Source organism: Delphinus delphis, chromosome 7, assembly GCF_949987515.2.
Source record: "Delphinus delphis chromosome 7, mDelDel1.2, whole genome shotgun sequence".
NCBI classification, from domain to species: domain Eukaryota; kingdom Metazoa; phylum Chordata; class Mammalia; order Artiodactyla; family Delphinidae; genus Delphinus; species Delphinus delphis.
This window is the reverse complement of record NC_082689.1, coordinates 43132000-43157939: the sequence shown is the minus strand read 5'-3', so window position 1 is coordinate 43157939 and position 25940 is coordinate 43132000. Positions and strand designations below refer to the sequence as shown.

The 25940-nt window shown below is 43.0% G+C and overlaps 1 protein-coding gene across 3 annotated transcripts in view; it reads left to right on the top strand.

The window, feature by feature from the left end:
* Positions 1 to 14707: 14707 nt before the first annotated feature.
* Positions 14708 to 25940, top strand: part of MYO1B (myosin IB) — a 189631-nt gene continuing 178398 nt past the window's right edge. For 2 of the 3 annotated variants that reach the window (XM_060016389.1, XM_060016393.1), the window contains exon 1: positions 14708 to 14946. The gene's annotated coding sequence lies outside the window, so the exon portion shown is untranslated. The remainder of the gene's footprint in view (positions 14947 to 25940) is intronic. The other variant, XM_060016392.1, reaches the window with a different exon arrangement.

The following is a 25940-nucleotide window of genomic DNA, read 5'->3' as shown; positions in this document are numbered from 1 at the left end:
CAAATTGGGGTCTTTTCACAAACACATTAACACCATAAAATAAATATGACAGGTATTAGTGGGAATAGACTCCCCCCACCCGCCCGACTTAACTACAGGCAGTGCTGTTTTCTTAGCAGTAGTCTATTTCTGAAGTACTTCTTTATTTATTCCCCAATCCAAAATTAGTTCCTTAATTTGAAACAGCCATAAACAAACATTGCTAAAGAAATCCCTTGGGCTCTCGTCTCCCACACCCTCTCCCCTTACACAGATATTTTTTGCTGCTTTGTTTGTTCTCAGTTCTTTTTGCCTTTGTGTTCAACACAAGGACCTGCAGTGGCCTGGCTTTCTGAAATCCTTTCATTCATCTCCTGAACGATGTTTAAATTCCATTTTGACAAGAGAGAATTAAATTCACATTAGTTTCAATCAATTATGTATTAAATACAATCTTCAATAACATCTAAGTATGGGTTTGAGTACTCTAGTGGTATCTAAGGTCGCATGCAGCTCTTTAATTCTTCTGTTGGCCTGTTCTAGCTACCATTGGACAGTGAGTATAAATGGAGCTGCTGATCTCAGCAGCGGCTCTAGCAGACTTGGAGAGAGATCCCCCCACATCTACCTCTTCCTGACTTGCAATCTTTGCTACCCTTTCTTCCCTTCCTACCTTTTTCCTTTGCCTCCCTTCCCCTCCCCATATCAACAAATAATTTCATAGCCATGTGGCTTTTTTCTTCAGTTTCATTCTCAAAACCATCTTCAAAAAAGGAATGTGCTGACCATTTCCCTGGTTGCTCTGGCCTTTCCCCTGCTCTGCTTTCTATCATGGGGGACTGCATTTTCCAGCTTCATTGTCCTCTGGCTTCCACACAAGCTGAGTCAATGGGAGGCACAGGCAGAAGACGGGAGAGTGGGAGGAGGGGAGAAGCCAGGGAGTTTCTCCCCCTCTCTTTTCTGTTTTGAGTGGTTTCTCTGGCAGCAGCTGCTTCTATTCCATGATTTCAGTTGCTGTCAGATAGTCCCTTCCTTCCTGGTCTCAGCCTTTGCCAGGAATCCTCCCTCTGTGCTCCTGACTTCTCTCTGATGATCCTACCTTCTAGGCTCTGATAACACTGCCTTCTCCCTGAGGCTCTCCAGCCCTGGGGAGGGGGGAAGCATGGAGGTTAATGGCTTCTGACTATTGTTAATGTTTGGGTTACCCTCACCATCCTACTTCACTCCTTGGTTCTGGTTCTTCCAGTGCTTCCATCACATGTATAATGAGTTCCTGTATTAAATTCCCTCTGTTTCGAGCACCTACAGTGGTTTCTGTTTTCTCATTTGGGCCCTGATTGAAGTAGGGGGCTCCTGATGCCAACAACGACAAACAGAAGCTCCCAGGTCGTGAACACGTGGAGGTGTTAGGAGAGTGGCAGGCTCAGGGAGGGCAAGGAAGCTCCTCGCCCTGTCCACATACCTGGCCCTGTGCATCTCTTCCATCTGGCTGCTCCCGAGTTATATCCTTTTATAACAAATCGGTAATCTAAAATCAATTAAAAAAATTATAACCTCCTCTGAACCTCTCAAAACTCAAGTCTTATATGACGTCTTCGTAAGCTGAATCTGGATTACAACAAGTCCTCAGAGAATGGCAGAGCCGTAAGATGGAATGAGCCTAGGTCCCTAATCACCACATGGAGGAAAGCAGCCTACTGAACAGGATCACCGTCTTCAAACTGGCACATGCACAAGAAGGAAACCATTATTGCATTTGTGCCATTGTATATTTGGATCGTTATTTGTTACAGCAGTTCATACAACTCTAGAAGTTATAGGTGGAGAGGAGATGACACCCAAGTAATAGCTTAAATCTTAAAAGAGTAATTACATAAATAATACTACAATAAATATACAAATTTTAGCTGATTTTTGGACTGATGAGATGATCAAATTTACACATGGTAGTGGAATCTTCCTCGTGTATAACTGAATCAACCCTGTAAACATGTTTAGACTAATGCTTTAGTATGTCTGCCAATGTTGAAAGAGACACAAAATTCCCAGAGGGTTAATCATAATTTTGATGTAGTAAAACAATAAAAATGAAAAGAGCAAATAAAAACAATTAAACAATGACAGCAGCCATGATAAACCACCACATAGCAGCATCTCAGATCAACAGCTCCTCAGAGTGGAGTGCTGCTCTGCATGGCCTTATTCTTCTCTCCTTCGGGGATTTTATACACACGGCGCACCTTACAAAACCAATAGCTCTCAAAACCCAGAGTCAAGGGTAAGCTTGGGGTGCACGTGAGCGGTACACTAGGTAAACGGAGTATCTTTTCCTATCTGCACCTGTTGAGGACACCCTATTGTTTTCACTCTCCTAAATATGGGGAGGAGGATTTTCTGCTCTCACTTTACTAATATGGACTTTACACAAAAGGTCATATGAGAGTTGGGAGTGACTTTCTTATTTCCATCTGAGTAGACAGGTCCCATCCACTTTGCACCACAGCCTCAGGACTCCAGTAATGTGTTTTTTTTAACATCTTTATTGGGGTATAATTGCTTTACAATGGTGTGTTAGTTTCTGCTTTATAACAAAGTGAATCAGTTATACATATACATATGTTCCCATATCTCTTCCCTCTTGAGTCTCCCTCCCTCACACCCTCCCTATCCCACCCCTCCAGGCGGTCACAAAGCACTGAGCTGATCTCCCTGTGCTATGCGGCTGCTTCCCACTGGCTATCTACCTTACAGTAATGTGGTTTTGATCATCACTAGGTTCAATGATCTTGAATCTCACCTGACAGCAACACCTCTTTGTTTGTGAATCTTGGAAATATTTGCTATAGAGCATTGGTTGGCAACACTTTATGAGTCAAAGGCCTTTTGGAAGAATACTGGGACTGGTCAGAATCCTCTCTGGTGCACCTCTCAGGTGCACACGCATGCACACGCATGCATATGCGCACACACACGCGTGCACACACACACTCTGACATACATCTTAGCAGGCTTGTTGATTCCAGATTAAGAACACCTCATCCCCTTGGCCAACCACGTGGTCCTTGGTCAAATATTATTCTTCTGTTAATATCCAGGATGCCCTGGGTTTTGCCTATGTATGTAAACATACATGTATTTTTTATTTGTAAAACTGTCGTTTTACAAATAACTTATTTTCTTTCCATTTATATCCTTTTAAAGGATGGATTTCAGTTCAAAATACAAAATCTGTCAGACATTATTTGGAGAGACTCTTCCTTCTTTTGGACTAATCCTTAGGCAGATATTTCCATGTCTGACTTGCGTTAAAAGATCTCTCTATAGTGATATTAAATGCTTCTGTACACGAAACAATCATTTTCTCCTGCTGTTTTGAGATAGCTCTCTTTCTTATTGGCACCACATGAGATAAAGTTCTGTAATTGGGACAGAGATTTATGTAGCGTTATTGTTGAATGTATATGTACGCTGCTTTCCTAAGGTGAAAGACCCATGACACAAGACTTCTGTCTGGGGATTGATCTGGGGCCTAGTGCAACATATATGCTATAATAAGTCACAGCAGATGCTGCCTATTCAATCTCTGCTATCCCATGTGGGTTCTAGGGTGGATAATTTTGCTCATTCTTTTGGCCTTTGCTATGGCTTGTCAGGGACTGGACTCATGTTCATAACTCTGAGACGTGCTCAGCTGTGAAATAAGTACTGAAAAGATGAAATGCAATTGATTCTGAGCCATTGTGATCTTTCAATCCCATGTAAGCAAGAAATAAGTATTTTAAGTGGCCCAATAACTCTTTTTGAGTTTAAAAGTTCATACATTTAAAATATTTATGGACTGACTTGGGCAGAAAGACGAGGAAAAACTATGTACTGGCTCTGAAGTAGAGATAGAAACCATTATTGTGTATTAGTGACAAGCTCAGTGGAGTCAGCCTAGTGTATCTGTTTCTACAGAAACAAGAATCTTTTAGCATTAAGGTATGAGTTTGTGTACAGAAGCATAGGAGATGTCAGTTCCAAGATTGATTAAAAATGAAAGATTGGCTTTCTTTTAAACATCTGTAGCTGTTTTTTTGTGTTTGGGTTTATTAGAAGAGGATATTACACTAAAATTCTTGAGGCTTTCTATAATCGGAAAGGGGTAATCTTTCAAACTGAGTGACAAGAGTTATGCAGGACCCATGAAAGAAGATACTGGAAATGCTTGGTATTCATTCATTCATTCAACAAGCATTACTGAGTGCCTACTATATTCTAGGACCTCTGTTAAACATAGGAATAAGAAAATGAATAAGACACTATATTGTCTCAGTGTAGTAAGAGAGACTGATAAACAGGTAATTTAACCATGGTGTGATATATTCTATGACAGAGGGGCACAGTATTATCGGAGCACTGAAGAAGTGTTCTTTTCTTGTTTTGAGAGAGCAGAAGACCTTCTCTGAGAAGGTGATGTTTTCCAGAATGAGAAGTTATTGGCAAGGGGAAAAAGGAAAGAGAGGCACCCCAGGCAGCAGAGACACCGTATGCAAAGGTGAAAGTAAGAATCCTGAGAGATCAGGCACTGGAATGACTTGGTGCAGAAGGCCTGGGTGGGGGGTGTGATGGGAGATGGGCTGGAGAGGGAGGACAAGTCACATGTATGCCCTGCTAACGGTGGAGTAATCTGAAGTCAAAGGCTTTAGGATAAGAAGGCAGGGGCAGTAAGTATGGAGAAAAGAGCATGGATCTTTCCTTTTTTTTTTTTTTTGCGGTACGTGGGCCTCTCACCACTGTGGCCTCTCCCGTTGCGGAGCACAGGCTCCGGACGTGCAGGCTCAGCGGCCAAGAGCATGGATCTTTGAGTCAGCTGGCATGTATAATAACAAGAGCTCCAGGACTGATAGGATTCAGAAGATGACAGAGAAAGAGGAGTCTAGAATGTTATTTGCTTCCGACTTGGGTGACTATATTGGTAATGATGGCATTCACCATAATCAAGAATAATGGACAAGGAATGGGGCTGGGATTGGGCAGAGATGATGGTTTCTTTTTTCATGTTGTGTCTGAGGTACTTGTGAGTTTCTGTTCTGAATATACTGAGTTTGAGGTAGACGTTCAGTAGACACTTGAATATAGGGAACTTGATCTTAAGAGACACAAATTTGGGAGTCATCAGTAGTTGAAGCCTTGGGTGAGGGTGAAATTAGAGAGAAGAGAGGGTTGAAAACAGAACCTAAGGTAACATCAACATTTAAGGGGGAAAGGCAGAGACAAAGGAATGCTATGTAATATTGAGAAAAGGCTGCAAGAGCATTAAGGGGAAAATAAGAGAGGGTGGCAAACAGAAGCCAAAAAAGAAGAGTGGTTCAAGAAGGCAGCAAGGTGTTATGGGTAAGGGGTCAAGTGATATGAGGACTTAAAACTGCCTTTAAGATGTGACGACTGAATGTTCATTGAGGATACTGGCAAGATCAGTTCTAATACAGTCACAGGAGCAAAGGGTTGGGTATAAAAGGAGGTGAGAAATCAGACACAAACCTACTGAGCTTTCTAAAACTTGATTGATGGGAGACAGAGCTTTTCAGACCCAGGTTCCTTTCTCAATAAACATAAGAATGCAACTTTATTACCTCAAAATTTTCATCAGATAGAACTCCCTTCTCCCCGAGGATCATGGCTCAATCTTTTGAATATTTCTACCCACCAAGCACCTTTTATTCTAACTTTACTTACAGTAATTTATATTATAAAAGAAATATTTTTTCCAAAAATGAATTTATAGTATAGGATAAAACATCATCCACTTCTCAAGACTTAGATATGCCCTACCACCCATTGAGGTTACCAATGTAGAATTCACCAGGACACCTCACCACAGTGATAGGGACGGGGGTTGCAGTCATTAAGTTGCAGGGTTAATTTCAAAAGTGAGGAGTCATGGATGAATTACTATTGAATAGAAACCAGGTAGAACTATGGTATTGTATGCAATAGCAACTAGCCCAGGAAATAGTTGGTTGGGAATTTAAAGATTTCCTATTTAAGTTCTCACATATATGCAGTGTTCCAGCCATTTTTGAGGGTTCTAACAGAGCCCACTGGCCCAGGGATCTTGGATGCATTGCCCTTGGCAGATGTCTTCACAGCCGTAATTTTCCTTTGAGGCAGGCATTATTGTCAACCACCAGGTTGTCAATGGAGAGATTTCCCCCAGCACTCCCTCTAACCGCTCATTGCCTCCCACCCTCTGCCCACTACCTGTGGGCACAAGACTTCATGAAATGGAAAGACGGTCCTCTCCAATTAAAGAGCACTCAATAAAGAAATCCAAGGACGCTGCATTCTAAGAAAATGCTCTCCTTAGCACAAACCCTCACTCAGCGGGGCTAGTTATCAGATCTGCTAGTTTCTGACATATTTGATGGAAAGGATCACCAAGTACTGAACTGTTCTGATGGAAAGGTATTAGAAAAAGTGTGCAAGCAATATTATTATTTTTTTCAGTAGAGCCAATTCATAAAAACATCCTCTCAAAATTTACAGACCACATATTTTGTCCAAGATGAAAATAGCTTTATTATTTTTCCTGATTATAAAAATAATGCATGTTTATTATTACAAAAACTGGAACATTGTTTGTATGAAAAAGAAGTAAATATAGCATGAAATCCCAAAGCCCACAGGAGGCCAACAGTTTAAAAAACAACTCAAGTAGTTTCTTTAGTATTTGACTTTCTTGACTAGAAAAATGTCAATGGGTGTTTTTCAGCCACTAAATTTTTGAATATTTGAAATTTGATAATTAAATATTTGAAATGAAGAAACAAAAGGCAGCTTTCTAATCTTTCACTCAGAATTGAAATCCTGGACCACGTTGTAGCCCTTCGACCCCAGGTTGCGAACAACTGATCTAAAATGCTCAGGGCAGCATCTGAAGGACCAGGTGGAATGGTGAGGCCTGGGAGACAGGCATCAGGACTCTCATTGCCTGAGGGTCTGGGAGGATGTTATAAGGGAAAAGGGAGTTTTAGCCACCAGAAGAAGGAGCCAAAGACCTGAAGCTAGACTTACATACTGTAAGGTCAGAGATCATGAAGTTCACTGTCCCATCCTAGCAACAGGGCCAGTATGGGACTGAATAGACACTCAAGTAATACCTCTTTTTTTTGTTTGTTTTATAAATTTATTTATTTAATTTATTTATTTTTGGCTGCTTTGTGTTTTCATTGCTGCGCAGAGGCTCTCTCCAGTTGCGGCGAGCGGGGGCCACTCCTCGTTATGGTGCGTGTGCTTCTCACTGCGATGGCTTCTCTTGCTGCAAAGCATGGGCTGTAGGCATGCAGGCTTCAGTAGTTGTGGCTCGCGGGCTCTAGAGAGCAGGCTCAGTAGTCGTGGCACACAGGCTTAGTTGCTCCGTGGCATGTGGGCTCTTCCCGGACCAGGGATCGAACCCGTGTCCCCTGCACTGGCAGGCGGACTCTCAACCACTGCACCACCAGGGAAGTCCCTCAAGTGATACCTCTTGATGTAGGACAGGTTTCAGCTACTCCACTATTTGGCCCTGGGGTAGTGGTGCAGGACCACGGCACTGGAATGGAAGGAGTCTCTAAGGTTGAGGCTCTTTTATGGCTGCTAATCTGGAGCAATTATAGTGCCAATCAAAATCACCCAGTGGGACCAAAAGCACAGAAAAGCCCATGTGTCTGGAAACAACGAAATCCTTTTCCCCATGCCCAGGCTACATCTGGATGGGGCTAGTTGCTTTAGGCTGATAAAGATTCATAAAGAAAAATAAAAAGCTTTAGCATGCTTTCCAGTTTAAGGACTCCGTGGACTTGTAGAAGCATGCAGGACTCTGCAGGATACCTCAGGGGGGGATAAGTTTTGAGGAGACTTCCGGAATTTTTGAAGAAATTTGCAGACCTAGTGCTCTAGAGAAGAAAACGTTTGAGGTCTCTGGATCAAGATTACCTAAGGTCCAGACGCAAGATTTGGGGAGAACCTGTAAAACACCCACTGGCCAAGAGGGGATTGGGGTGGGTGAGGCCTGGTGAGAGCGGCCCAGAGTCTAGGACATAAGTGTCTGCTCCCTTTTCTTAGTAATGTGAATGGATTTCAGCATGTCTAGTGGGAAAGGAGGTTATGTACCTTTTCAGTAGAAGTCTTGATTGCTTTGGCAGCTGGGTTGCTTTTCAGTGCCCAGGCTCACATGGTCTGCTGCTTCCTCTGCAGGACATGGGCAGTGCTTTGGTGCTACTCTCTTTAAAGTTTTCCAGCTTTATTCAGAGTTGAAGTAGATCACCAGTGTGAACCCATCAGCGAGGACCTGCTTTTGTTTAACCTTGCTGTGGAAAGCCTTAAAATTGGTCTAAGACCCATCTGGAAATATTGACTGAGATTATGGGCCAGTTCAATTTACCTAAAATAATTTATAAAATTCAGGAATTCCCTGGCAGTCCAGTGGTTAGGACTCTGTGCTTTCACTGCCGAGGACACGGGTTCAACCCCCGGCTGGCGAACTAAGATCCCGCAAGCTGCGTGGCCAAAAAAAAAAAAAAAAAAAAAAAAAAAATTCATTCATCAGTTCAACAATATTTGAGTATCTCGTATGTTCCTAGGCTCTGGGGACACAACAATGAGCCAAAGAGACAAAAATCCTGCCCTCAGAGAGCTTCTCATCTTGTACAAAAGATGTCAAGATTGAGAACACTGCTAAAACTAATGAGAAATCTATTACTAAGCCTTGGTTTTTAGTTCCAGTTAAATTTTGGTTTATTTAGTCAACAGTCCCTATACCTGTATTATATGTTGTCTTGGTTGTTAATAAATTAAAATATTTTTTGGTTACACAATTATCTTTATCGGTATTTACATATGCTAACACCTGTGATGAAAGTATACACCAGACACAAATAAATGGGCATTTAGTTTTAGAGACTGAAGCAGAAACAGAATATTACTTCATATGTTTGCTAAATTGCACTTCATTTGGTATAGACAGCTAATTCTTTTTCCTTTGCCATAATATTTGCTTTTCCTTATAGTTCTCCTCAAGTCTCCTCAGCAACGAGGTGACAAGCTCCCCAGTCATCATTACAAAGATGAAAATGCTTTTTAAAAAAGATTGGGGAAAAATTCTAGTCATTTTTCAGATTGATTTATTGTTTAACAGCAAGGTTTTGCCATAATGGTACTAACTTGTTACAGTTTGCAAGGAAATAAAAAGGACAATTATTCTACTAGTTGAAGAGACAAAATGCTAAATTATAAAACGGTGGGGGAAAAACTCAGGCAATTTAAATTTCCTGGCAATGGATCTATAATTTATTTGAGGGATCACAGTATTCTAAGCTATAGACAAATGTATTTTGTGGAGAAAACAAAATTACACTTCGAGTTTCACTACCCAATTTTAGGGGTCAATTACACTGTTACATGTTGTAAAGAATAGTTGGTTTTTTTTTTAATAATGCCACAGTAACTAACCTTGTACACATATTTCAAGTTTGTGCAGATGTACTTTTTTTTTACATCTTTATTGGAGTATAATTGCTTTACAAATGTTGTTAGTTTCTGCTGTATAACAAAGTGAATCAGCTATAGGTATACATTTATCCCCATATCCCCTCCTTCTTGAGCCTCTCTCCCACCCTCCCTAACCCACCCCTCTAGGTCATCACAAAGCATTGAACTGATCTCCCTGTGCTATGCAGCAGCTTCCCACTAGCTATTTTACATTTGGTAGTGTATATATGTCCATGCCACTCTCTCACTACATCCCAGCTTACCCTTCCCCCTCCCCATGTCCTCAAGTCCATTCTCTACGTCTGTGTCTTTATTCCTGCCCTGCCTCTAGGTTCATCAGTACCGTTGTTTTAGGGAATAGTTGCTCTCGATCATCACATATAGTACCTATAAGGCATCCTACTCCTGAGTTTTGAATTCTTCTCTTTTCATCTTCGAAAAGCTTTAGCAAATTTTCCTGCCTAGGGGAAATTTCATCAATCTTTTTATCCTCTAATATTTTTGTTGTCATTTATCTACAGTTTTAAATTTTTTTAAATTAATTTTCTTTTTATTGAGGTATAATCAACATAATATTAATTTCAGGTATACAGTGTAATGATTTGATATTTGTATATATTGCAAAATAATCACCACAATAAGACAAGTTAACATCCATCATCATAACATAGTTACAAAATTTTAAATTTTTTTCTTATGAGAACTTTCAAGATCTACTCTCCTAGCTACTTTCTATCTACAGCTTTTTTAATACTTAGAGTAAGAGTTGTGTTTTTCCTGCTGAGTCTTAGAGGCTGAAAATGCTATAGAAATATTTTTTATAATACCTAATCTGAATTTCAAATAATACTTTAATCATTATGCATTTATTTTCAAAGCATTCTTTAAATACATAAAAAAGATTTTTTTTTTTTGCATGGAACTAAGAAATACTAATGCAGTGCTTACTGCATTTAGAGCACTATTCTAAACTAAGAGATATATAAATTAAAGAGATGAGACACTACTTGTTTTCAGAGACAAAAGGAAAAAGAGCTCACAGATTAAATGCTCACAGATGTGAGAGGAAGTATTTATATAGCGTTGAGGTAAGAGATCAAGCCCTGAAGCTAGACTGCCCAGATTCACATCCTGGCTCTAACATTATTACTGTGTAACCTCAGGCCAGTAATTAACTTTTCTCTGCCTCAGTTTCATCATCTGTAAAATGGGATAATAATAATAACCTACCTTATTGGGCTGTTATGAGGGTTAAATGAATTAACACACATGCAGAGCATTTAGATTACTTTCTAGAACACAGTAAGCTCTCTAAGATAGTTCTTACTGTCATGGGCCTGGTGTTTTCAAATTGAATTACTCCTTTAATCTAGAGATTTACCATCTAGTTGGAAAGGCCAAACATTTATAAGAGAACAACTTGAAAGGTTTCACAACCTGGAACCAATTAATAAGTATGGAGAAGATGTGGCATCAAGATGTTACCACAGCAAAGGAAGCAAGATCCAATTCAAGAAGATGGTCAGGAATAGGTAAGAGCTGAGTGTGGTCTCAAAGGATAAGCAGAGTGGGTGAAAACTACGTGTTTGGACAGGTAGGCAAGGAGTGAAAATATGGCAAATATAAAGACTATTAGATTTCTTTTAGAACCAGAAGTTCTTAACACATTCAAGATGATGTAAAATAACTAAGGACAGAGAACATGAGCTTTCTGGCTAAAATTCTAAAGCTAGTTGCAGACAGAACCAGTGAGAAAATCTAAAACTATGACTTCCAGCCCACCATTTCATTTGCTACACCAATGTGAGGCAGAATCAGGTTACGTGGTCCTTTTGTTGGTCAATTTTCCAATGTTGAATTCTTGAAAAAAAATTTTTTTTAAGGGGCTCAAGTAAAAACAACTAAGGAAAAACATCAACAACAACAACTCTATACTTTTAGTAGTCATTCTCTTCCTGGGACACACACAGATGTGCTTTTATTTCTAAGTTTTTCCACAAAGACGGCAGGATTTCCCTTGTTTTGAATTAAATCATTGCATGTTTTCATTGAGGTAAAGCACACTTCTTACATTCTTTTACTCCTATAACTTGATAATTTATGTTTATGACCCTAAAATCTTAATAATAGTCTTTCTGCTTCTTCATAGCTTCTGCTTCTTCCAAATAGACTAAGGGGAAAGTAAAAAATGCTTTTGTACTTGGTGGATTTATTATCTATTCTTGACAGTTATTAGAACAACTGTAATCTGCTTCTTTTAAATTCAAAAGTTGTTGATTGATTGACTTTTGAAAAGAATGGCCAGGAAGGTAAAAGTATTTAAAAACCTCATGGTATGTCTTCAGAAGTTTGGATTTTGAGATTTATGAAAACTAGGGTAAGGTATTTTTAAAAGAGAAGCATAGCTTTGCTCTAGAAACATTTTTGGCTTTCTAATAGCTTCTTGGGTTCGTTTTCTCAATGTTATTAGAATGAGTTCAATAGCTTCTACTATTTTCTTTCCCGAACCTGCTAAAAAACAGGGAGAAAGCCTCAAGTGTCCCCACTCTGCTAGATCCTTCTAGAGGCAAAATTGTTCCTACATAACTATGTTCCCAATTTCTTTCTTGGGGCAGGAACTCCAAAACCTTCCTAAGAGAAGTTCTCTTAATTGTCCTACGCAGCAAATACTTGTCTTAAACCTACTTTTTACTAAAACTTGGCCTTTTTCCAAGATCAAAAGATTACAGAATTTCCCCCACTCTTTCAAATCATCTGTTTACATTTTGTACTTGTGAAGCTGCCGTTTGAATTTCTGTGATTTTTGAAAAGCTGGACTGGACAGTAGAGGTCAGAGGCTCCCTTACTGCCAAACTGCTATAAGCAGTCACTTTGGAATCTAAAGTCAGATTGGCAAAATGGAGAAGGGAGGCTACAAGTGTCATCAGGTAGCAGGTCCATATGTTGCCTGTTGCGAAGACAGGGACCTTCAGGGTGTTCATTAGGCTAGGTTATCAAGGTCTGAGGCAGTGTACTGGATTGTGGCGGAGACTGTGGAGTCAGAAGGCTTGGGTTCAAATCCCAGCTCTGCCACTGTTCCAGGTGCCTACTGCTATACAACGACCACCCTGAAGCCCATCTCGTATCATTGCTACCTTCTGTTTCTGGGCACTGACTAGGCTCAGTTAGATCTCTCAGTCAGTGACTGGGGCTGGAGTCATCTCAAAGGCTTACTAACTCACATGCCTGGCGGTTCATCTGGCTGTAGGCTGGGTCCTCAGCTGGCATCAGCAGCAGAAACACCACCTATACATGACCTACCACATGGCTAGAGCTTCCTCATAGCATGGCTGCTGAGTTCCAAGGGTGATTGGCCCAGGAGAAGGTCAGGTGAAAGCTGTAGCTCCTTTTACAACCTAGAATCAGAAGTTACCTACATCATTTCTGCTGTATTCTATTCGTTAGGATCACATCTCTAAGTCTAGCCTATATGCAAGAGGAAGACAATTAGACTCCATTCCTTAATGGGAGGAGTGTAAAAGAATTTGTGGAACTTCCTTGGTGGCGCAGTGGTTGAGAGTCCGCCTGCCGATGCAGGGGACGCGGGTTTGTGCCCCGGTCCGGGAAGATCCCACATGCCGCGGAGCGGCTGGGCCCGTGAGCCATGGCCGCTGAGCCTGCGCGTCTGGAGCCTGTGCTCCGCAACGGGAGAGGCCACAACAGTGAGAGGTCGGTGTACCGCAAAAAAAAAAAAAAAAAAAAAAAGAATTTGTGGACATGTCTTCACACTAGTATAGCCACTTATTAGCTGGAAGAACTCTCTGTTCTTGGCTTTTCTGGTTTGTAAAACAAGGACACAGAGAGTAACTTTCCTCCCAGGTTTTTGCGAAGATTAAACAGGAAAAGAATGGTACCTGATACTCAATACGTTTAAAGCTTAGCACATCACTATGTCTTATGTGGATCAGAAGTGATGCTAACAGTGCCATCAGTGATGGTGTAGGTCCAAAGCAGATACAGTCTGGGGAATTGTTACCTTTTCAAACTCTACTGGTAGCATTTGACAAATACCAGTGCCTGTGGTTCTTATGCCGGTAGGAAAATAATTACTATATATGGTCTGAATTCTTGGTTCACCTCATTTTAGCGACAGTTTCCAGGTCAGTCCATTTAAACCTGGCTCCATTTATGGCAATTTATTTCATTATTGGACGAAGTAGTTAGAACCATGAGTAATAATTACTGCGCCTACATTTCTTTTAACACCTTAGCCAAGTAATCCTCACCTCACCCAGTGAGTAAGGTTGGATGAGCACTCTTCCCTCCTCCGGGATGAGGAAACCAGGACAAGGGTCAAGTGGCTTGCTCTAAATTCTACTGTACAAAGAGGCAAGAAGCCAGCTGGAGTGAGAAGCTGGAGGGCCTGATTCTCTGGCTTCCTCCAGCACGCATAAATAATATGCAGATTAACACCCTATCATTGATCATCACCCAGTGCCAGTTAATACGCAATATTCATTTATATATTTTCATATAAATATATACATATAGTTGAAATTTCTTTTTCAATTATCTTTTAATTTCTGTAACAGAGAATTGGCCAGTGTCTACTTAGCATCATGTGAAATTAAGTGAGTTAATAGATATTAAAAAATCTTGTAAATAAAAGCACACTTTGCCACTCAGTACACTCTTTTCCCTTTCGGTCAAATTAATATTTTCCGATATTCCTGGGTATCCAAACTTTTTTTGGTCTAAGGGAGAAGGAACAATTGAGAACACTCCCACTCTCTGCTGACATCTGCCCACAGGTTGGGTTCCAGATTCCCCGCGGCCCCCTTCCTCACCCTCTCCGCCCCGGCCCGCTCCCCCTGGCTTGCCTCTCCAGTTATTGTATTTGTCGTTTGATGTTAATAAATCCGGGAGTGAGAAAGGTAGAAGGGCTGTGCCTTCCGTGGGGCTGGGAGGGACGCCTCTCCTTCCTCCTCTTTTCCACTCCTTGCCCCATCCAGGCTGGCCCCGGGCGCGGAGGCTGCACCCGCGCTCACCGGGGGGCGCTGTGCCGCCGGCACCGGGCGGCTGGAGGTGAGTCGGCTGGGAGGCGGCGGCTCCCGGTCCTGCCGGCGCTCAGAGGGGCGAATCCCAAGCTGCGAGGTCGCCGCCCCCGCCCCTCGGCCGGCCCCTCCGCCCTCGGGGTAGAGGGGAGTGGCCGGGCGCCTCCAGCCGCAGCGCAGCACTTGGCAACGGCAGCGCACTCTGCAGCCGGGCGCGCACTGGAGACCCGGGCGCCGCGCGTCGCGGTGGTGTGGGAGCGCGGGCGCGAGGGGCAGGCAGCCGCTGGGCAGCGTCCGCCGGCAGCGTCCGCCAGCAGCGTCTGGCGAGCAACTGCGCGGGAGCCCCGCAGCCTCGCGGAGGGCCAGCGTCCCGGAGCGCGCCGGAGAGGGAGGACGACAAGGAGGCGGAGTGGCGTCCGGCGAGGTAGTGCGAGCGCTTTCCTTCTCTCCCCTGCCCTGCCCGCTCGGTCCTTTGTGCCCGGGGTCCCCGTGGCCCCGCCGCAGCTCGCGGGACACGGGTCAGCGGCGTCTGCGGTCTCTCCTCGGGGCCAGGCGGCGCTGCGGCGAGAACCGCGCACGCTGGAGGTCGGGCAGGGTGGTCGCGACTCCGCAGTTGCTTCGGGGGCGGGTGGGAGAGTAGACGGCGCTAAACTAAGTTATTCTTACTTTGCCCCATCCCCTTCGTACCTGTGGGCAAAGTGGAATTCAGGTCTTCCTGGTGTTCACCCACACCCCTCCATCTCTCTGGCCCACAGCTGTTTCCTGGCCCCCTGGTTCTATGGAAGGACACGGGGTGGCCTCCTCCGGGAAGGAAAGCGGAGGGAGAACAATGGGGCGTCCTGGGGAGTGGGGTTCAGGTGCGGCGTGCCCCAGCGGCGGGGGAGAAGGGGCCCAGGACCCGACGGGGCATCCTGCGCGTGCAGCTGAGCTATGCTCCTTTGTTCCGCCGCAGCGGAGGGGGCTACCTTGGGTCACGTTTCCTGCCCGGGATGGGATTGATTCACGGTCCTAGAGAGGGAAGGGGAGGGGGCGGGGCTGGAATGGAAACCAGATTAGGAACGGGAGTCCTGGAGGGTTCTTGCTGGGCCGGGGCAGAGGGTTGGGGAGTGGGTGATGTGAGTGCACTGGAGAGTTGATTACAAACACACAGCATTTTGTCCAAGGGCTTGCTGTGTGGGTTTCTGGAGCTTGTTTGTAATGCTTTGTTCAGGCTGCGGCCGAGCGTTTATTGCTTCAACAAGTTGTGTACTTCCCTGACTTCTAGGCGCTCTCAGTGTTAGTTTGCTGAAATCAAATCTTCTTAATTACAGTGGAAGAAGACTTTTTTTTGGGCTATAAATCAGGGTATTTGTGTGTATGTATGTGCCTGTGGATCCGTGTTTGTAGCTAGTAGATATTGGCTTGAATGGGTAGGAAGCAGATTTTATAGCATTGATTTTGACATAGAATAATTTTCTCCGTTGTAATAGAGTAAAACAATTTTCCAGGAATGTTTGGGGGGGAAACCACTAGAAAATTAGACATTGCTAAATAAATGAATCAGATTAGGTAACACTGAATTGAAAAACCCTTTACAGTCTTTCCCAGAAAACACATCATACACACCACCCTTTGGGTTTTCAGTTGAGGAGTCGTGACTTCTGTGCTTTCACTCCCCTAATGTGGGTCATCTGGACTAGGAAAGGGAACAGTTGCCACTATGGTGAATGGGAATTATTTTTAGGGGGAGGTAGAATTGAATGTAATGTGTTGGGCATATGTTAAGTGACCCTTTCCTAGATTGGAATCAAGAAGCCCAGGAGGATTGGTTGACCTCGGGAGGGAGCCAGGGTGGATTGAATGATGAGTGTTTTTTGAATGGAGTATTCCAAGCAAAACCGTTTTGGGAGGAGGCTGACATTTCCAGGCATTCATGGTTTGTGCCTATGGGACACTGGTGGAAGGATCCCAAAGCTGGGCTGAAGGTTAGAATTACTGTGGTGATAGTTGAGGAGACATTTAGCTGTAGTAGTCTGGCTGAGGCAGGGCTGGGAAATGACCTAGAGCTGCTTCTTCGACAAGTCTGAGGGCCCACCGGTGAACCACCGCATTGGCTATTCATTTTAAGACAACCAAGTTTGAAAGTCTCTTAATCTTAGAAGGGGAATGAAGAGCTTACTCCTGGGGGAAAAAAATGTTTCCTGCCCACTAAGCGGTAATGGAAAAGAGCTGTACCAGCTACCGTGAGGGTTTGTCTTTTTCTTGGAGGATGTGGTCAGATTTTCAGGCCAGGCTGGAAAACAGTGGGATTTGTCCTCCAGAGCCATTATGATGTGCAGTTGAGGTGGGATGTTGTCCAACCGTCAAGCTGTTTGTCATTATAACTAACACACTGCCTGGCAAAACATTGTGTCATGGGCAGCGAACAGAGGGAGACTTCCTTCGTTATCGTTGTCTTGCCATTTTGGACTTTTCGTTTATGTTGTGAATTGTTTTGTAAAATATAGCACAATTGGATTCCTCCCGAGTACTCATTGCAATATACATAAACAAAATGCAAAGCATAAGATTACTGCTACCAAAGACATGGATGGGGAAGCCTCTTAAATAGTTGGTCTCTGGCTGCAGGCCGTCCGATGGATTCCCCATGTGTGATGAGGCTGGCTGCAAACTGCACCCTCTTCACGGGATGGGATGAATCATCACTTTGTCAAGCCTGGAGGTAAAGACTGACTCTCCCTGGTTGCTTCGCAGTTATGCAAAGCAACGAGGAGCTTCCGACAACAGACAACAGTGGGGAAGGAGTGGGGTGTAGGAGTGGGCCAAGAGGGGAATCCTCAGAATGTAGGATGTTAAAGGTTTTTAACATTTGTCCTTCCTTTGGGTGAGATTCTTCTCTTGTCCCCCTCCCTTCTGCTATTTTCAATAGCTGGACCTTTGGATTTTAATGAAACAGCCTAACAGTAGTTAAAACTGTCATTTAGTATTTACTGTGTGAAAAGGATTTTACACACATTATTTTATTAACCCTCACAACAACTTGGTAAAGTGGGTATTATCTCCATTTTACAGTTGAAACTGAGGCCCAGGGAGTTTGGTAACTTGCCTAGTTGTGTAGGTAACTAGTAAGGGGTAGAGGTGAGATTTGAATTCCAATCTCTGATTCCAAGGTCCACACTGTATGGTATGATATCTTTTAATACTAGGAATGACAGCAGTTTGATTATGTGATTAGCCCTTTGCAGATTGCAAATCACTTTTGCATATATTATCGTAATTGATTTTTTCAAAAACCACTGTGAGATAGGTTTGGAAGGCTAGATTAGTGACATCGCAACTTTTCAAACTGTATTATTGTTCAAAAGCTTTGCTGTTTGATGGCCTGTGTGAATAAACTTTAAGTGAATGAAACTTTAAAGAGGTAGGCTGCCAATGTTTAAAAATAAGTGTGTTTTTGGGGTGAGGGGACATTTAAAAGTGGTGGAATGGAGTAGACTTATAGTCATTTGATATTTATTGAAATCTATTTTAGCCCTTTTTATCTCCCAGCCTTTATTAGAACACTGCACTTTGCTTCTTTACTGAGACCCAATGCCAGAGTGTCTTTTTAGAAGAGGAATAAGGAGGGAAGGAATGTGATTATAAAGAGGAAGTGGGACATCAGAATTGGAGTCATACACAGCAGCAGGCCGTAGATTTTCCCAGCACATGCTTTTTGTCCTGGCAGTCGCCTTTTACAGAAGACATTCTTCCTTAGGGAAGTGTCAAGGGTCTTTCTTTACAATATCCTCTGACATCATCACATTTCTGAGCTCTGTGGGAACACACATTCCACAGGATTTCTGTGCTCATCTTTTCCCCACAGGGGAAGTGAACAAGCTTAGGCATCCACGTGAAAGTGGAATGGAAGTGGTATCCGTCCTTGGGGTGGAATGGAGTATGGTGCCAGGCAGGAGTCTCCTGACCTTGACCCAGGGGTGACCGCCGAGTGCAGGAGCAGAGTGGATTCGAACACTTGGCGTCATCATCGATTATTTATGGATTTCTCAGAATGCTCCCGGGCAAATGGAAAAGTCAATATTGGTTTTTTTTGTTCCTAAGATAAGACTATGAAGACTGAAAGTTCTACTGTTACTTTTTAATTATTTCAAGCCAAGACATCATTTGGGGTCTTCAGAGACTGTAGTGTAGGTGCAGTAACTTCTGTCTCCTGAGGCCATTAGATTCTCATCCATTGGATATTTAGAGGGGATGCACACACGTGGTCTGCTGAGTTCTAACAGGGAGCACTTTCCAACTTACCAGCTGAGAAGGATGAAGGATGCTCTTCTAACCTGTCGTAGGTTTCTTTTCAGTTGCCAGTGTCTTCATCAATTTGTATTGTATTAAGCACACAGTTGATGCAAGGCTAGGCATTAAAAAGCAGCAAAGGAAATCCATTGTGTATCAAAGGATGTAGCAGGGCAGTGCAGTGTGCCCAGAGAGTGGATGTTGGTGAGATGACTGTGACAGCCGTGGTGACCAAGGCCACGCCAACACATGCTACTGAGACAAAAGCGTGAGAGTGGGAGGAACCCAAACAATGCCTGTTCCTTCTTTGTCCTTGGTTTTATTTCCCCCAACCTTTGATGGTGCTAAAGGGGTCGGGTCTCTGAACACCTGCCTCTGAAGGATTGGTTGGGATGTTAGGAAGCCTCTTTCTGGTGAATTCGTTGCCCGAGGAGAGAGGAGAGGATCCTTTTTTGGACCCTGAGGGTGTATAAAGTACCACTCCATGGGAGAAGGTGTTGAATTACATGGTCCGCCCTGGTGTACAGCAAATCCTTGGTGTCCTCCTGCTTTCTTTCCTCCCCACCTGCCAGCGTCCCAACCTTCCTTATCCTGGTTCAGCATGGCTGTTGATTCAACCGCACTAAGGCTGTTCATAGACTTCAGGCATATTTGCATAGTGGACAAGAAATGCCAAGTCCCCAAAGAATTATATTTTGTTACATGACATTCACGCTGCTGTCATTAAGTAGTGGGTGCTGCGCTGTGTCATGCTGCGTCCTGGGTTCTCTCCATAGCTTGTTTCATTTAAGCCTCATTGCTCTCCTTCAGTAGGAGATGTCTGTAGTTGGGAGAGTTGGGTAACGTGCCCAGGGCTAGTAGAGATCAAGCCCAAGACTGTGTGCTTTACAGAACAACGTGCTGCCTCGTGGGACAGTGTTCTTGGAAGCTCTGGGCCACTTTAAGGAGTGAGTGTTACAGAGTTAGAGAGTGAGCCCACCCTGACAGTCTCTCTCTTCCATTGTCCCCTGGAGTCAGGGTTCCTGCGTGTGTCCTTGGTTGGACCAGGGCTGAGGATCTGGTTCAAATGCTCCTGAGTTGCTCTTTTTTTTTCTGGGTCTTGTGCTTGGCAACCCTGCATTATTCTCCTCCCCCAAGTGAGGGGGATGTGGTGAAACAAGATTCAACCTGCCGGCGGGAGACCAAGGAGCCAGCCCTGCCTGGTTGTCTTTCTCACCCTCTCCTGGTCACTGCCTTCTCTGTGGGAATCTGCTGGCCTTCTGGGGATTTTCAGGGGGTTTGTCTGATCTCTGGTCTCCAGGCTTTTCAAGCACAGTATGCTGCTGGTCATCCAGTCAGAGCTCAGGGTCTGAGGCATGTGGATGAATTGGTGGGAGCACCATTGCAGAGCTGGAACTTAGGGGATAAGACTTTGGACAAGGCAAGGAAGATAAGAATTGGTATAGAATTTATACTCGTCCAAGATAGGCAGTTTTTGAAATTGAGGTCTGGAGATAAGTGAAAATTGACATCCTTCCTTTGCTTATCAGATAAACCAATGCTGAGCTTCTAAAAATACCAGGTGCCTGGCTTTCCTAGATAGCTTGGAGAGGCAGGAGGAGACCAGGTCTCTGCTTTCCAGGGACTTTCTGATCAATCCTGCGTGGACTCAAGATGCTTTGAAGTTACACAGATGGCTTCATTTTGCTGTGTTGAAATGAAAATACAATTCAAAATTGTACAAGTTTTTAAACTCGTAAAAAAAAAAAAGAATTCAACATCCTTGAAGAGACTTTAGAAAATTGCATTGAAAGGACAGTGGAACGGACCAGGTTATTCGTTACTGGTTTCATTATTGTGTGTGTGCATATTATTTGCCTGCTCATTTTCACTGGTTTTGTGAAAGCATTTTCTGCACACTTCAACCCCAAAATTAAAAAAAAACCAAAAACCTTGATTGAAAACCTCCTGCTGGCCCCACTTACTTTTGCCACTGTGCACCTTCTCTCTCCTCCCTCAGTGCTGCTTCCTTTTAAATTCTATATGATTAGACTCTGAAGCGCTATTTGCAACGTTCAGGTTGCAAATAGGCCCAGGTCCTAGCTGCTCGTTCTTTCCTTTGAAAGGGCTTCAAAGGGATCATCACTATTTTATTCATTTTAGAGTCCCTGCCTAAATGCTTTTAGGAAAAGTTTAATTTTTATAAACATTGGGCCTAGGCCAATTTGCATGGCTCGTTTTTTTTTGCATTCCTCATGCAGTCTGCTTACAGTTGTAATAAGTAGACTACAGTTTTGATTTACCCCTGATGTGGTGAGCTGTCTCGCAAAGAGTTCTCACTTGCTTGAACTCTTCAGGCTGTTGAGAGGTATTCATAAAACTATATGAACTGCCACATTGGGTCAGATTCAGGAATCTGCTTTCTGCAGAAGCAGAGTACTAAGTATTCTGTGACATTGGAGGAGGGGGCTGGAGTTAGACTTTATAGCTTTAGTAGGTTTTGGGGCTCTCTCTTCAACATCTATAATGGCATAATCTCTTAAAAACCTCTCATCCATATATATTTAAACTCATATATTCAGATTCTTGAATTGTTTATTTGTATCCTATATTTAAACATTTCACACCTCCTTTAAAGGTAGAACTTGACTGTATTGTATTTTGACTTCAAATGTTTAATTTTTGGAATGGTAGCGTGATGAAGTTGAAAGGGCCTTTAGGCCACCACCATAACTACTTGTATCTGAGAACTGCTCAGGCTCAAAAGGTTAACCAGGGTCAGCTCTGTCACTGGACTCCAAGGCTTTTAACTTCTTGCTCAGTTTTCTTTCTCGGGGAATATCTCACTGTCTCTCCAAACCCATCAAAATCCACGCTTAGTGCCCATTACCTAATAGTTGACTGTCTTTGATGTAACTGTGCTAATAGCATTCTTATCATCATCTTGACTTCGGATTCCAGAAGCCTCACCGACTTCTCTATTTTCTGTGACTCTTACATCCATCTAATCAGTTACAGTGTTCGGTTGATTGTTGCCTTTTATTTTCAAATCCTTAAACCTCTATTCTGGTTCAGACCTTTAAAAGGCTGGTTTACTAGAATACAGCATTTCCCAAAGTGGGTTGTTCCATGAAAAGTTTGTACACGTTACTGTAAAAAAGCGTTCCTTGGGCAAGTAGGTGTTGGTTAAACAACATTTTAAACAAGTTTCTTTAAATAAACTTAAAAAAATAAGTTTCTTCTTTACAGAAGGCGGACTTTTATTTGTGACCGTGCACTGTGGATCTCCAAGAGGGAGATAGGGTATGCACACGTCCCAACTTATGTGACCGGTGTCCCACTTTTTGGCAGGATCATTGTGTAGATAATACTGCTGTAGTCACTTCATTGTACCGTTTGTAGATCCTTCACTGTCTGGCTTTCTATGGGAATATGTGTTCTCTGTGAGCCATACTTGGTTCTCTCTGAAACATGTCTTCTGCTTTTTTACCTTATTTTTTTCCTGGATCTTTCCTTCGCCCTGGAAGGCCCTCTCTACCTATTACCCCTACGCATCTCTCACAACCCAGCTTTCCTGAACTTGTAGCATTTACTGTTTCACAACTTAAAATGGAGAAAATATTTGAAAGAGTCAAAACATTGGAAGTAACATTGCATACCCATAATAGTTAAATTACTGGATTTCACACAAAATGCCGTTTTCCATATTTGTGTCAGTTGATGAGTCAAACGCACATCACATTCTTCTCGCTCCCTCCACACAGGTTAACTTGCACATATATTCTCCAAGCATGTGACTTGTTTATTTTTCAAAAATTTTGTGTTATTGGAATTACATTCAGTTTATATAAAAATTTAGAGAGAATTGAGATCTTTATGGTCTCATGGCTTCCGGTCTGCAACCTGATATACTTCTCTATTGATTTAGGTCTTTTATGTCCTTCAATGAAATTTTATAATTTTATGTGTAAAAACTCTTTCACGTCTTCTGTTAGACTTGTGCCATGGTGCTTTATGGTTTTTATGGTCATTGTGAGCGGAATTGTTTAACACATTTCTGATTGGTGTTGCTGGTATACAGGAATGGGGATTGATTTTGTATTTGTTTATTGATGGGTTCTATTTTTTTTTTTTTTTTTTGTGGTATGCGGGCCTCTCACTGTTGTGGCCTCTCCCGTTGCGGAGCACAGGCTCCGGATGCACAGGCTCAGCGGCCATGGCTCACGGGCCCAGCCGCTCCGCAGCATGTGGGATCTTCCCGGACCGGGGCACGAATCAGTGTCCCCTGCATCGGCAGGCAGACTCTCAACCACTGCGCTGCCAGGGAAGCCCCGATGGGTTCTTGATTGATCACATTTCAACCTGTGTTTGCTATAGGAGCCTGGAGTCGCGTGGCGTTTCTAATAGAGTGTAAAATAACAAACCTGTAATGGAAATGTCATAACTCACCGTAATTTAAAAATTATATATGATACTTTTAGAAGTAAGGGGAGGTGGAGGTGTTTTTTGTTTCTTTAATGCATTCATGTATTCATTCATCAAATGTTGGGGTGCCTAGTGTGCCAGGCACCGTACTAGGCACTGAGTCTTTAATGGTGAGCAGAGCAATTGTGTTTCTGTCTTCATGGAATGTGAGGGGAGAGAGACATTGCGGAAGTGAACATAGATATTTATGCCATATTTATGAATTGTGATATTTGTTATGAAGGGAAAGGACAGGATGCTGTGAGAATAAGAAAGATGGGGAGGGGAGACTTTGGATTGGGGGTAGAGGGAGAGCCTGTCTGAGGAAACAGGCATTCATGCAGCTGCCTGAAGGGTGAGTTGGTACTGCTGCGGGAAGAGAAGGATGGTAGAGCTTTCCAGGCAGTGAAGAACGGGCCCAGAAGCCCTGGGGTGCAGTTCTGCTCTTAATGATAGATTGATGGAAATTTTAGTAATTAAGGACTTAAAAAGTGGTACTTCTTAGTAAATCATCATAATAGTGGTATTTAGTAGTGTTTAAGTATGATGACATGAAAATGTTTATTTTTGGCCAGTATGTTCCCCTTCCTCCTCAAATGAAACTGCCCAAGTAAAGAGTGCGCTGCCTCTGTGACGGGGCTTGAGTGGGGCTACTGCCCATCCCCCAACCCTCCCTCTACCCCTTGAGAGCTGCCATTGCCCTGAGTACTGGTGGCTGCTGGGCACACCAACGTCCTGGGTTCTGTACTATTGGACTGGGTCTTGCTCTGAGGTCTGGAGAAGCCCTCTCTCTCCTCCTGGGAGGGCTCTTGAGCAGGGGGGGCCACCTTTGGCCTTTTCAGTGTCTCAGCCCTCTCTCTCCCCTTTCCTTCTGGCACCTTCTCTAGAGACACACTGAGGGCTCTGATGTGAAAAGGGTGGGGAGGGAGGAGGGGTCTGGTCTGAGTTACACACACTTCATTCCACCTAGAATCACCGAGCATCGCGCATCGGTCATCGAGGCTTTGCACCTGGGGCAAGCGCATCAGAGCCTGGTTCTCTTACGTGGCAGTGAGTCCTCGCTCAGTGGGAAGCAGTGTGGTGCAATGGTGCTGGGCTGCGCTCTGGGGAAAGTATTGGGTTTGAAACCTGACTGTTTAGCAGCCCATGTCCTTGGCCACATAGCTTAATCTGTCTCTGCCTCTGTTTTCTCACCTGCGGTATTTGGGTAATAGTAGAGCCTTCTTCCTTGGATTGTAATAAGGATTAAATGAGTAAACACACATATGTCCATAGAATAAACAACGTCAGGCACAGAGCAAGCGCACAGTATAAATGTGAGTTGCTACTCAGTCTTTTCTGAAAATGGATTCCTGGAGTTCTTCCTCCTCTTCCCCCACCAGATATTCAGATCTGTTTGATTCCAAGCAGTGTATATAATGTGTGATTTGATACGGGGCTCTAGTTTCTCCTCTGAAAAATATATAGGAAGAAAGATGGCAAAGAAACCAAAATGTTAACAGTGATTGTGTTAGTGTAGTAGATAGGGATGACTTACTTTTACAACCCTCTTTATTTTCTGCATTTTCTGTAATCTGGTTATGTTAGCTCTGAACTAATAACAATACCAAAAAATCTTATGAAAAAGCTCAGGCTGCGGTTGCCTCAGCGGTTCACTAAAGTGGAGCCGAAGAGGGTGGCACGCCTGGGGTCTGCCTGCTCTGATTGTATTCGCAGGTGGAGTAGTTTCCCATTTATGCTTATAGTTGCAGGAACGCAACAGTATTTAAAAGTCTTCAGCAGAAGCATCCCAGGAAGTTAGAAGATGGGGATGTGGATCCTTGTGAAACTCTTCTTTCTTTGAATGTTACTTTTTCTGTCATTATTTTCCCTTTGTTGTCTCTTGCTCTGCTCCCTGAGAGTGCCTCTGGCCATCTGTTCCTCTCTTTGGTCTGCTTTTACTCCCCTCCCCTTGAAAACCACTCCTTTCAATGTCCCATCTTTCTCCTTTACTTGCTTGTCACATGGAAATGATGCACACATTGCTACAATTCCAAGTAAAGACTAAATTTTATTTCTTATTTTTAATCGTAAAAATAAATGTAACTTTTCACCCTCAAAAACCTACATTAAGTTGCCTTTTGTTTACTCATACCTGGAATTCATGAATTAACTTACTAACTCACTAAAGTCTGGGGGAGTCTGTGATTTCCTAAAAGCACCAAGAATCTTGGGGGACTTGGGAGACTGAAAGGAAGGGGAGATTAAGGGGATACTGAAGTTGAATTTTTTCTCTTATTTTGCTGAGGGTCATCTGTGTGGCTACCATTTAGTTATGTCTCCGAATTTTTAAAGTTTTCCAAACTGAAAGAACCGAATTCTGGAAAATTACCAAAATACATTTTTTAGAAAGAGAACTTTGCCAAATTTGACACATTTCCTTAAAAGCCCATTGATTTCAGTTACCTTTTAAAAAGTTCAGTGAGCTTTCCAGTTTTCCTTTCATGTGCCTCTTCTTGAATAATTGTGAGTGGAGAAATGGGCTTTCCTGCTAAGTTTGTTTTATCTACAGGAATTTATTTTTAAGCAGTGGCTTTCTGTAAGTATCTCAAAATTATACCGACATGGATTTCAAAGAAAGTATGACAGCATGTTGCTACTCAACAGAATAGCTATTTACTTGAGAAATATTGCTAATTTCAGTGAGATTTCACAGTTGAATGTAAA